The following is a 14,125-nucleotide window of genomic DNA, read 5'->3' as shown; positions in this document are numbered from 1 at the left end:
TGGAACAGTTTAATTACACCGTATGCTTCTGTGTGTGTGTGTGTGTGTGTGTATTGTGCGGGAGAATATTTATGGTTGAGTTATGCAAATGAAGATGGAGGAGGATCGGGGGCAAAATGAGTTGAGAAACGATTGTAGAAAGTGTGAATAATAGAGAAGTGGAGGCAGACAGAAGGAGACAGAAGGACAGGACTCTATCAGCTCTCCGCAGAGAGTTGAAGTCCAGCAGAGGGGATGATGTTGGAAGACGAGAGGAGGAGGAAAAGTGAAAGAAAAGTGTCAAGAGTGTGATACAGAGATAATAAAAGGAGTTTCAGCCCATTACCTTACAGAAGTCCTCCTGATGCCAAACTGAACCCGTTCAACTGCAGCACAGTGGCACCTCTGCAATGTCACATATATTCACACACACACACACACACACACACACACACACACACACACACACACACGTGCACACGCTCACACATGCTGCCATCCTAAAAAAATTGCTCCACCAAAGAGCTGCTGACATCATCAGATCTCCTCTCATTCATGAATATTGGGCCCTTTCGTCCTTGGAGGTACAATTCAATTTTAAAGGCCAAGCTCACGTGATTAAAGCGGCTCACCTCTGTCGGTGCTTTACTGTAGCTGTCAAGTCTTTTCATCCTAACGCTACATATGGAGCCACAGAATCATTGGTCGTTAAATGAATACATAATGAATCTAAACTCATGCTAATGCTGCTCTGTGTGTGGAGGAACAGGCAAAGGTTTGTTAAACGGTGGCCGAACATGTAACAACATAACCCACCTGAGGAGAACAAACACTAAAACTGGCCTTTAGAATTACGACAGACTTTAACATAAGAGTTTACCTGAAGCTAACCGGTGGGGGCTAATGAAATATATATTTAAGCACACTGGTGTTAACCCCTTGTTGCCTGTTGTTGCAAATTTGCCTCAAACCTCTTCCGGTCTTGATGCAGCTGAGGTGGCCTCTGTATATATATATATATATATATATATATATATTCTATGTGTATATACATATATATTATATTATACTATTATTATATTGTACTGGTCTATGCTATGCTATATTCAAATGAACAATCTCCACTTCATTTAGCATCTGCTTGAATGCAAAAACACAAATAATTAATTTTTTTATATGATTGTAAATAAATTCAGGCAGTAAGGGGTTAATGATTCTCTGTAAGTGGACAATTTAAAACCATGTGGGACCAAAGCAGCCTACTTTCTTTGCAGGAACTGATGGGAAGGTCGTGTTCTTGCTCGAGGACACTGCTGACAGTTTCTCAGGAGGGTTGATATCCTGTGTTTTCAGAGTGACTCAGATGGGTTAATACCTCTCATGTGATAATAACAGATAAAGACTCTGGCAAAACTTGAAATCATGAACCCAACGCAGATATAAATACAGTGGCATTAGTTTACCGGTTTATGTCTTATGCTATGCCACTAGCAGATGGGCTGACACATCAGCTGATAATTCGTACACAGTGAAGATCTTTGTCCCGATCTGTAAATTCCATCAAAGACAACCGATAAAGCTACGTGTGGAGGCCTGCGGAGGCTTGTGGTCCAGGCTGGACTGCCAACTGGGCAAAATGGACAACTGCCATAGGGCCCTAGACCTCCAGGGGCCAGGAAAGTGTGACTGTGTGTCAACTAGTTCATGCCACTTTGAAATGTGTCTGGGAACATGCACCACTTAATATCAGTTGACACGATAAGAGCTTTCACTACCTGAAGATAAAATCCATTTGTTCATCCGTGCCCTCGTTAACGACACAGTGAAGCGTTCTCTGATTGTTTTGGGGAGTTTTTCCTTATCTGATTTGTGGCTCTTAGGATAGAGGACTTTGTAATAGTGGGTATAAATTGACTTGACTTGACTACACTTATGACGGAGAGGAGTCTAGTAACACCTAACATCCTCACTACTCCGCAGCTTTCAAACACCTGGAGAAAAAAAAAGACATCTGACAACACTGTTGACAGTTCCTCCTCATCCTCGCTCAAAGAAATCTCTGGTCTGACTTTTTGCCATTGCTGTTTCACCTCCATAGCTTTTTCTGCAACTAAGCGTTTCCAGTCTGCACGGCCAGTGTACGATAATGGTAATATGTGTTTTCGGATGGATTATTATGGACAGAAATTAATCCTGGAACGCACTAAAACACTGGTGTGTATGGAAATTGTTTTAAATTGCCTTTTTAATGTGAAAATGTTTTAGTGTTTAATTACTACGACTGCTTGAGGGCTTTGTAACTAGAATTGAAACATATGCTGTTTTAGGGCATTAGCTGGAACAACTGATGCTCCAGACACCAGAAGTAACGGAAAATTTAATTTTACATTGTCTGCATATGAATTGTGAAAAGGATGCATATTTTTGGAACTATTTTAGATGAGCCACTATATGTATTCTTCCACTGCTGTACATCTGCCATCCACAGTAGTTCAAAGCATTTGATTATTTTGTCATATTTCTTTGTAATACTTGAAGTAAAGTGAGGCATCTGCTATAACTCAACACACACAAGTTTTCTTTTGGATGAAGAAAAAGAAAGGTGGATGTTCTCACAGAGCAGTTCTGTGTCCCCGGTCAGGTCGCGGTGCGTGATGGTGGCAGCAAAGAGCAGCGGAAAGAAGGCAGCAGCTTATTTCCTTAAGTGGTCCCGATTGAAGTGTTGGCATCAGGTAGAGGGACTGTCCTCACAAGGGGGGACAGAAGGAGAGGAAAGACAGGGACAGAGATGCTGTATAGAGAGTGTGTGTGTGTGTGTGTGTGTGTGTGTGTGTGTGTGAGAGAGAGAAGGCGGGAAATGGCTGCTGTTCTGACGTCAGCATCTTTTCTTAGCTGTGCCTCTCTTCCTACAAGGACATGTACAGGTGCCCAGTGCTGAGGGTGCAAACCCCTGTGTTACCTAACAGGAAGGATGCGCCGCTGGCTTACACACAGTGACAGTGTTTGACGGCGTGAGCGCGTGTGTGTGTGTGTGTGTACAGCAGAGTTAAAGTCACTTTCGTCCTTGCACACCGTCAGATGAAACTGTTGTATTTCAGGTAAAATGTGACGTTCCTCCCAAATGGACTCATTTGATCAGATTAGTCCCTGAACCCCCACTGCATGTTGTTGAGTGCGATCATTTAATATTAATTTGTACAACTGTTTACTGTGTATGAGGGGAGATAATGGTGTTGATGGCGACGCCTGTTACTGAATCATCCTTGCTGATGCCGATGCTGTAATGGGATATGCTCTCGTGAATCAAATTATTGTGAAATTAAGCTCTCTCATTTTGTCGGGGAACCCCTTGAGTTCCCCCTCAGTGTCGTAATCCCTCAAACGCTGTTACACTCATCTCTCTGTCTCCTCAATCCTCCATTAAGCCTTCATTAAAGTCAACTAGGCACAGCAGGCCTGTCAAGCTTTGGATTTCTCCACATTTTGAAGTGGTGTGTATGGAGCTGTAGCACAAGTGATTCTGTGTATTTCACAAGTTTGGATGGTGGTTTGTCTATACCAGACAAACTTTTCATCCAAGATAGCTTTATGTTTTCACCAAAAACATCTTAAAAGCCTTTTCTCTTGTAATGCTAAAGGTCTGTTTTAGAATACAGGCAATAAAGCATACGCCTATCTTACTTTTATGATAGCTCAGTCTTTGCATCACCAGCTGCTTAAGATGCTGATTATTTTCCACGACATTTAGCCTTAACGTCTTTCAGCGTGAAATTATAGGAAGCCATCAAGTAAATATTTATGACAATCTTCTCATTTAAAAAGAAATAAGAAAATTTCCATTTGGTGGCTAGAAATGTCTGAAATTAAGAATAATTTCTTTCAAAAACTACTAAGAATTTCAAGTTTCAATCTGTTAGTGGCCATTTAGAATTTTAGAAGTGATTAGAAATTCAAAATGAAGAAAAAAAAAAAGGCTGTGCTAACGTTTTCCTTCACTTCCCACATTATTCAATCCTTATCCATCACCACCGGACCGGTCATGTATGTGGAAGTGTGTGAGGAAGAGGAGCAGAGGAGATGAGGGGAGAGACCAGAGGGAGGAGAAGCTTTGATGAATAACTGCGGTACTGATGCTGACAGCACACTTCAGTAACAGACCCAGTGTGTGTGTGTGTGTGTGTGTGTGTGTGTGTGTGTGTCGCTATCTCTGCCTATCACACATGAATCCAGTATCTGTCATTGCCATTTCTGTTCGTTTTTTTTGTCAATGTGGTGCAAAATAGCAGCTTCTAAACAAATTTTCTTTGAGTCTTTGATGAATGGGATTCTGCCATAATCCTGACTTTCATGTCTGTCTCTCTTTCTTTGCCTTCTTTTGTCTCTCTACCTCTCTCTACCTCTCTCTCTCTCTCTCTACCTCTCTCTACCTCTCTCTACCTCTCTCTACCTCTCTCTACCTCTCTCTCTCTCTCTCTACCTCTCTCTACCTCTCTCTACCTCTCTCTCTACCTCTCTCTCTCAACACTTGGGCACCAGCACTGGTTGATAATGAGCAACATCTTGAGAGAAAGAGAACCAGATTTTCTAGTAAGTTCACCGCACAGGCCTGTTTTCCAATCTACAAAGCGCCAATGATTCATCCAAGAAACACACACACACACACACACACACACACACACACTGCCACGCTCCGTCTCTTTTGGCTTCAGGCTTTAACATTATTGCCAGTGTGCTCTCATTAGGGAGGAATGGGGACACATTTGCCATCCTTGCCAGATTGAGCAAACACATCGATTTACTTTCATACTTTCTTTTTCTTTTGGACAGAGCCTTCATATCAAGGAAACATCCGTAAACCATCATCAACACCAGACTCCTTTGAGTCTCCTCTTTCTTTCTCTTTCTACACACACACACACAGTTTAATAACTCTGCTGTTCACTAAGCGTATCCTTCATTAGCATTGCAATAACGGTGCAGGCAGTGGGAAAAGTGTATTGATGTGAAAGTCTTATAGATCATATCAAGGTGCACTTAGTATGATTTTTCTGCTCGGGAGTACAAACCATTATGATTACACCTGCAGGGGATGTGTATTACTGCCAGTAATTTAGCGATTACTGACAAAACTGACAAAACTCACTTTTCAAAACAACGCATTGTGTCTCCTCTCTTCTTCTGGTAAAAGCTGAACTTGATCGCTCCATATAAACTGAAGCCAATGGCCGGCTGACCGCTGATGTGCTCAGAGCAGTCTTGCATGGCGAGGTGTCACCGTTCAGTAGGTTAAAGATGCATCGTGGCAAGACAGAACATACAGTATAAACTGGCCAGTGCATCTGTTTACATGGTCTGTTTCTGCTCAGAATACAAAATTAAAAAGACTGGATGTTTAAATGTGATTTGGTTTGCACTGCTGGGAAAGGTGGGGAATGAAAAATAACCAACGATGTCATAACCGCCTCCACTGCAGAGTTTTGTATCAGCCGGTTGTTTTATGTTCAATCAGGTAACTGTACTTTTACTTATGTACTTTTAAGGACTTCAACTTGTAAGGGAGATTTTTTACATTGTCGTATCGCTGCTTTTGTTTCTTAAGTAAATGACCAGAACACATATTGCACCACTGTATGTTACAGGTTGAAGGTTGATATGTCAAAACACCACGCATGCAATAGATTGATATATTTCAAAATTGTGATGTAATTACAATTTCAGACCAGACATTACTTATTTCTGAAGTAGCAATGACATTTCCTGTCAGTGTGTAGAGTCTGAACAAAATCAATGTATATCTTGTACATGTTCATCTTCAGAATTTCATGTTTTGGGGCTGAAATATTCCCGAAGAAAGTGTTTTCCGTCATGTTAGAGGCAGCAAAACCAAATTAAAGCCAAACCTGCACAGCCAAAGGATGGTTTTCAACAGAAGATCACAGCAGACCACTGGCAGTGTGACTCCAGCTCGCACCATGCTGTGCGTACTGTATGCTGATGGAGGATGTCCAGAGGTAGAGGTCAGTGGTTCTGGAATAATCCTCTCCTTTCTGCTCCTGTGCACACCATCTCTATATTTGGCAGTAAGGCATCAAAAGCAGCTGGGAGCTACAGCTATTACTTATTCACAACAATAGCTTTGTGACTAGTGGGAGGACTGGGTGTGTGTGTGTGTGTGTGTGTGTGTGTGTGTGTGTGTGTGTGTGTGTGTGTCGGCACAAGTCACCTGGCAGACACACTTGTACAAAGTGCACAAAGCTTCCTTCCTCTCTCGTACTCTCATTCTTTCTCGGAAAAAACAAAATGAAGCGTATAATCCTCAGTCAGTGACACCATGTATTCTGAGGAGTACCCCCTTACTTAAGTAGAAGTATTAACTATCTAAGAATAGTCAATTTCATGTACATGTCCTTTATTCAAAGTCCTTCAGAGAATCCCTCTGTAGAAAATGGCCCCTAAAATCCAATCTAGATTTCAGGTCACACAATAAATCTGAGGGATTGTGAGACAATAAAGGGACAGAAAAGAATGAGAAAGAACAACACTTTTGTTTTGGTGAAATTGATAATGTGCCCTATTTTGAGCTTTAACATTTCAATTTCATTTCAATGAAACCATCTGTGAAAGTTTAATCTTTACAATGGATTATGAATTTATCGTGAGTCAAATCTTAATCTGAAAAGAAACTGGAATCAAAAACTGTCAAATAAATGTAACATACTGTAGTAAGAAGTACAATATTTCCCTCTGAATCATAGTGGAACAGGATAAAGAAGCAAAAACTGGAAATACTCAATTACAGTACACGTCACTTAGCTGTGTTCCACTCCAATCTGATCCCACACGTTAATATTAGAAGAACACACGCATTATGAAGGAGAACTCTTTATTTATATTTACAGGCCAGTCTTTATGCTTTCTACAGCATCTACAAGAAGAACACAGTTTGCTACTAGCTGTAACGGCTGGGAAACCACAAGCGGGTGGACTCAATAGCACGACTCGAGACAACTGGCAGATAAAGTAAAAGTCTTTACTAGCAGATACAGTAGGCAGTCAGAGAGGAGGCAAACAAATCCAGGAGGGGCAAGGCAGAGACAGAGTCAAAGGCAAGAGCAGGAATCAAAAAACCAGGAATGTAGTACACAAGAAAAACTGCTGGAACGCTTGTCACGGGGAAAGAAGACGAACTGGCACAGAGGACAGGGGAGACACAGACTAAAGACACTGAGGCAGGCAGGTAACGAGACACAGGTGGAAGTGGTGGAGACACAATCAGTGGTGGCGGGAAAACACACAGTGGGAAGAAGTGAATCCAAACCAAAATAAAACAGTAAAATAAAGAAGCAAGAAGGACACAAACAGCAAAACCCAAGGACGGGTCATGACACTAGCAGTCAACTCGGAGGGAGAATACCATTTAGCAAATTGTGCTCATCGCCCAGCACGACCGGGATCAGGAGGAGCTGGAGGACTGACCTGATGCCAATGCACACCTGCCGGGATCAGTGGCTAGAAAACTAATGGAGCTGGATGATTTAATGATTCATCAAAAACACTACATAAAGTGCCCGCCTATTTTGTCTTTGTTATGAAGCTGAAAAGTGCATTCAAACAAGGGCAAACACAGGTGTTGTCACTGATATGCAAATGTGCACCTTTGATACAAGCTACAATGAACAAAAGTCGGAACGCTAGTTTTTATATTTGTGCCTATAATTAGCATATCAAATATTTTCCATTTATTTGCTTTTAAAGATCCTCTCAGCTGCTTAAAAACCCATCTGAGTCAAATCTGTAATGCCCGTTCATCTACCAGCATTGTTTAAAAGTAAAAAAAAACATAAATTAACAAGCAGCCAGTGAGTGAAAGGTGACACTGAGGCAGATTACGCTCCATCAAAAGCAGCTCACAGTCTGACTTTTACCAAATGATGACAGAGGAGCTGTCGGTGTGTCAACGGCGAGCTGTGTGACAGCTCCAAATGGCCCTCATCAGATGTGATTGTGTGAAACGTGTTTAAATGAGGCTTAATTGCAGTGCGGCTAATGTTTGGTAATGAACCCAGCAGTACCTTGATATGTTTGCTGTATGCAGAAGTGAGCTGGGTTTTGTTTTTATGCAAAAATCAAAGACAATAGACGGAGATGGTGTGTGAGGCCTAATCAGTGTTCATTTTCAAGAGACTCAATAGATGCTTTTGATTCGTGAATCTGAGGTTTAGATGCTAGAAAATGGCAATCAATCCCCAAATCAAGGCAAGGCATATACTCTATTACATCTGTTGCTTTTCATCATCACTTGTTACTATTGAGGGCTGCATCCGACCACACTAGAGCTGATGGCATTCAGGAGTCCAGCAGTCCCACTATTTCTCTGACACTCATGGCTGCCAACTGACTTTTGGCAAAGTTACTTTCCTATTTGCAACTTATTAACTAAACTCACTAATGAGCATGTGTGCTGAGCCAATATTCGATTTAAGTCATAATCGGCCTCAACAGTAATGACTGAAAATGACAATCGCAAGTCTGAATGACAATTAAACACTGTCATTAAACGTACATTATGGAGCACAAATGAAACAGAGAGAGGGCTGGAGAACAGCTTATATCTAATGGTGATTGAGCTGGTGTCAACTGGAATCTATTACTAGTCCCATTAAAGGCCTTCTACTGAATTGCTTATTGGGAGAGAGAGAAAACAGATCAGTTGTATCAAGAGCTAGAGCTCAAAAGAAGAGTGAGCGAACTGAGTTATGGTGTAAACCGAGTAAAATAAGGAACGTGACCCCTCCACAATAAGGGATTAAGGGAGTAGTCTCCTTGTGGAAACAGCACTGGGGTTTTATATATGCTCTCAGATACTCATGAAGACACTCAGCTTCGAGGAACATTAAAGAAGAGGAGGCTCACACACTCACACACAAGCATATTTTTGTCACTTAGGAGGACGCTGTATCCCCTTAAGAGGACTCACACTGTCCTTAACCTTAGAATGAGATCACTGACCTTGTAGAAAACCCTGCAGTGTGACTGTGTGAACATACTTTTATCACTGCAAGAGGTGACAGAAAGAGGCACACATGCATGCTTGTGCTTCTGTACTTGAGAGGACCCTGGTATTGTGGTAATGTCCCTAAGAATGTGTCTTTATAATAATAATAATATACAATAATTTTGCATTTTTTGTCCTCTTGGTGGCAGTGGTACAAGCTCAAACTACACATTTTCACATATTATCATCTGATATGTTGTTTTGGTGATCTGATATTAGGATTCATTAGAAGTCATGTTTGACAGAGGTGAGTCCAATATTCTTACTCTCCTTTTAGCTCTATTGTATTGCTGAAGAGGTAAGCCTCAGAAAAAATTTCCTAGTTTTTCTTTGTGTCCAGTTTAGGTCATTTTGTGGAACTCACCAATCCCCTACGTAGCCACACACACACACACACACACACATAGTAGACTTCACCCATGTTATTGCCTTCTCCCTTTTCAGTTCATCCTCCTATTGAACGTATAGCCGACAGGAGTGCGGGAGACAAACTGTGATTTAGTAGCAGTGTAAACTAGAAAGCGGGGGCCAGTGGCTCTGCTTTATCAGCGATGCTCCATCTTGCCATGGGGGACACGAGAACTCATTTAGGGTGTTGCCAGAGATGGTCTTGCACTAGCTGATAGCACGGTTGAATTACGATCGCAGTGCCACTCTTTTATTCCTCTGCCTCTGCATACGTGTCGGTGCCTGAAGGCGCTGCAGCAGGTGAAGACGAAGGTTGTGTGAGTGACTGCTGTTTTGAATGCTCCTGCGGTTATGACAGCACATGCAGTTGTACATTATCATAAACCACACACACACACACACACACACACCCAGCCTGTCCCTGAGAGTTTTTTGGAGTTTAACACAAGAAATGATAATTAGCAAGAAAATCCAATTTTGAGATTACTTCTGGTTGCGCATATGTTTTAGCACACAAGCTTGTTTGTGTTTGTGCGATGCCTCATATTGTGCTCCAGATGGCTCTGGAGGTCACCATGGAGACTGGTGGCATATAATCCGGATGTGGTGGATGCTTTTGGCTTCCTGGTGTGTGGATGACGGGTGGAGGAGGAGTCTCCTAGGAGGAGGTCTGTTTCAGCTCTAACCCTGTATTGTAATGTAATGGAATATTCTGATGCATTTCATACGTTTTGCTGCTTTCACTTTAAAGTTGATGTGACTATTAAAGCTCAAGCCATCTCCTAAAACTTACAACTGATGTTGTAAACACCTGGTGGATGGACGCTCTGTCTGGAAATAAATCTCTGCTACATGTGAAGTGATACGTTTTCATTTTACAGATTGTTTGTACCACATAGCAGCAGAATTGTGTAACTATTCACAAAAAGCCACTTAGAGAAACTGGATCAACAGAAAATCCAGTGGGAGGCACGTCACAGTGTTTCACACAGCGTGACTGTCAGGTGATCTCTGCTCTTTTCAGGAGGCCGTTAATTACAAACAGCAGGAATTGTTGTGCTGGTCAGAAACCTCCATCTATACTTCAGGCCTGATCAGATCCTCTGTACTGCAGAACATTTACCTTTTATTTGACTGGGACAATTTATCTTTTAATCTTGTTTGAGCGGGTGAAGCTACTTTGGCAAGGAATTGAGGTGAGAATCATTTTGTGTTCTGTTGTGATGCTCATAATGTAAAGGAGTAGAAATATGGCATTCATATAAAGTCAGATTAACTAGCAACACACATTTTGGATCTTTCATTCTTCATCTGTGAGGTCAAAGAAACCTCTCCGTCAGACTAGAGGTCATTACCAATATTAATAATGACAGTGGATCCTCACTTGAAAGAATTTTTTAATGCTCTGTATTTAATCAAATTCCACACATACAGAAAAAAAAAATAGGCTTTTGCCTCAAACAAAAGATAACAGAAACAAAATCACCTGTGATTGTCGGCTATGAAGCTGATCATTAGCAGGATAACACATTTTTTCAAAGGCAGAAAAAGACTTCTAAACAAGCATTAAAAGTTTCAAAATTTCAAAGGACTCAGCGAGACCTCATGAAATATTTAGATATGACATAAACAAAAACATGTTTATATTTTTCAAACTCATTTCCAACTTCACTACATGCTCTGAAGTCACAAGCAGAAATCTGTTTTTTTTTCTTCTAAACTGCAAATATGAAGAAAAAAAAATCCTGTGAAATAAACATTTTCAGTAGTAAATGTGAAATTGTGCACCTTTTTCCAATGAACTGCAAGTGATGCAACAACAGGCAAATTATATATGACTTACTGTTAAAGTTATTTGTATATTTAGGATTTTTTATTTTTTTGAAAGGTGCCAGAGGGCCGTGATGTCCTGATGGTAAAATGACCCCTCAGCCACTTGACCCTAAAAAAAAAGGCAGAAAATTGTTAATATAATGTGGATTAAATGTAGCTCAAAGAGGTTTACATTTGGGGAATAAACAATAATGGACTTGCAGAGAGTTTGATGAGAGGTTCGACATCACTCTCATATCTGTAGTAGATGATTAACTTAGCTTAGCATAAGAACTACTGGAGACAGTTAACCTGGCTCTGCTCACACGGAACAAAATCTACCTAACAGCTGATGCTCATGAGTTATCATATCATGTCTGTGCACACATTAGCTGTCTCCGCCTGTTTCCGTTCTTTGTGCTAAGCTACACTCACAGACTAGTAACAAACGCTCATTGGGGAGCTTTACGGTGCTTGTATGCAGACTCTGTTACATTCAAACAGAGGCGGGCTGTTTTCAGGCTTCGTGCACGTCTGCATGTACTAAATAGATAGATGTTTTCATTGAACTCACCATATGACAGTGAATTGTTGTAATCATGCTTTAAATATTTCATTAATGTAACAAACCTTTAGTGAACACCTTTTTCTTCCTTCTTTTTTTGGTCCTTGTGAAAGGCCTGCTCATCCGTCTGCATCCAGCGGAGTTTAAAGTCTGTTATCCCGTATTTCTCCATTTTAGAATGTAGCTGAAAAAGAATAAAGAAGAAAACTGTGAATCCCGTCATTGCAGCCCGGTTATGTTTAGAGGCATCAAACTTACTGTACCTGATCTAAAATCTGCTGCTGATAGGCAGGATCATTCAGGTCGGCCTCAGACCGGAACTTAAGCGATAACCTGAGGGTTGTTTTGGGAACTGGATAAGAAAAATAATGACAGATAAAATAGTGCTTTTCCTCACATTTAAGATCAAACCTCTGCCCCGTGTCTGCGCTGACTGCAGTGCATGAATCTGGAGAGTTATGGTGGGACTCATTCAAGGAGAGGCGGGTCTGGTCAGACCACTGGGACATTCTGGAGAGACCAATCCAGGCACGTTTATACAGCAGCACGGAGATGTTATTATTCTCAGACATGTTCCTCACACTGACGATGTCTGTGTAGTTCTCCCTACAGTATTTCTTAGCCGAGTACCAATTCATCGCAGCTTTCACTAAAATGTATGTGGAGGGGCCTTGTTCTGAAAGAAAACAGAAAGAAAGTAAGGACATTGGGTTGTATATTGACATCCACTGGTTAAGGTAGGTACAGAAAGGTATATTTACACTGTCAATAACTTCAACTATGACAGTAGAGTCAGGCAAGGTACTTGAGTCATTGTAATCACAGTAACGGTCATGAAAAATAAGGGTCATCATGCAAGGAAAAACTTCTGAGGGGGGGGTTACTTGTCATTGTCAAAAAAGTTAGATAGATAGATAGATAGATAGATAGATAGATAGATGGATAGACAGATAGATAGATAGATAGATAGATAGATAGATAGATAGATAGATAGATAGATAGATAGATGGATAGATAGATAGATAGATAGATAGATGATAGATAGATAGATAGATAGATAGATAGATAGATAGATAGATAGATAGATGGATAGATAGATAGATAGATAGATAGATGATAGATAGATAGATAGATAGATAGATAGATAGATAGATAGATAGATAGATAGGATAGATAGATAGATAGATAGATAGATAGATAGATAGATAGATAGATAGATAGATAGATGGATAGATGGATAGATGGATAGATAGATAGATAGATGGATAGATGGATAGATAGATAGATAGATAGATAGATAGATAGATAGATAGATAGACTGAAATATCTCAACAACTCAACAGCACCATGTAACTTGATATTCAAAGATATTCACGAAGAGGACATAACATAACATTGTCCCACCGTAATGAAGTGGAAGGAGTTCTCAGATTTAAACAGGAATCTAGTGTTTCCTATGACATCCTATGTCACTGAACATCACTGCTGCAGAGGGAAACCTAGTGGATGTGTTGAAACTCTGATAAAGTCTCTCTTACCATAATAGCAGACTACAGGATATTTTTTCATACAACCCTGCGAAACCCACTGCCCTTCTGCATTCATCACAGTGCAGCTCCTCTTGGAGCTGTGCCAGTCGGGCTCATTTGGTTTCCAGTTGCTGAAGTCTGTATCATTGTTGAAGTCTGCATCTCCCAGCAGCCACTTCTCTCTCCAAACGAGCCCGATCCACGCGAATCCGTCACTTCCCTGCAATACGCTCAGCAGCCTCTTGTTGTCTTTTCCATTGGCTACAGTGGCGAGGTCAGTGAAGCTCTCTCTGCAGTAGATCTGAGCATCAGCCCAGGACTTCGATGATTTCACAAAGTGGTACTCTCTGATGCGCTTTGCATGCAGAGCAGAGAGACCTGATGGAGAATGGACTGGTTTTAGTTGCACTCGTGTATTCGACTGTAATAAAGTAACTATTGTTTAATGTAAACAGTGCAGTGATCACTTTTCATGTCAGTTTTAGAAAGTGATTCAATTCCTTTTTAATAGTTTTAGATGATGATGCCTCGGATTGCATGATACTGTGAAGTGTTCACGCTACTGCATCCACCAAGTGTCAATATGTATCCAATCATGTCTCTGACCTGAGAAAATGATGACAATCAGTAGTGTCTTCTTCATCCTGCAGATAGAAACATGCAGAACATGTTCATTTTTCCCCAACGAACGAAAAAAAGAATAACTTGTACTTTGCAGCACCAGCAAGACAAAATTGATTTTGCCCAAAGATGCCTGTTTAACCCTCAGAGCTGGAA

This window comes from Pempheris klunzingeri, chromosome 16 (assembly GCF_042242105.1).
Source record: "Pempheris klunzingeri isolate RE-2024b chromosome 16, fPemKlu1.hap1, whole genome shotgun sequence".
NCBI classification, from domain to species: Eukaryota; Metazoa; Chordata; class Actinopteri; order Acropomatiformes; family Pempheridae; genus Pempheris; species Pempheris klunzingeri.
Note: the sequence above shows the minus strand (reverse complement) of the source record.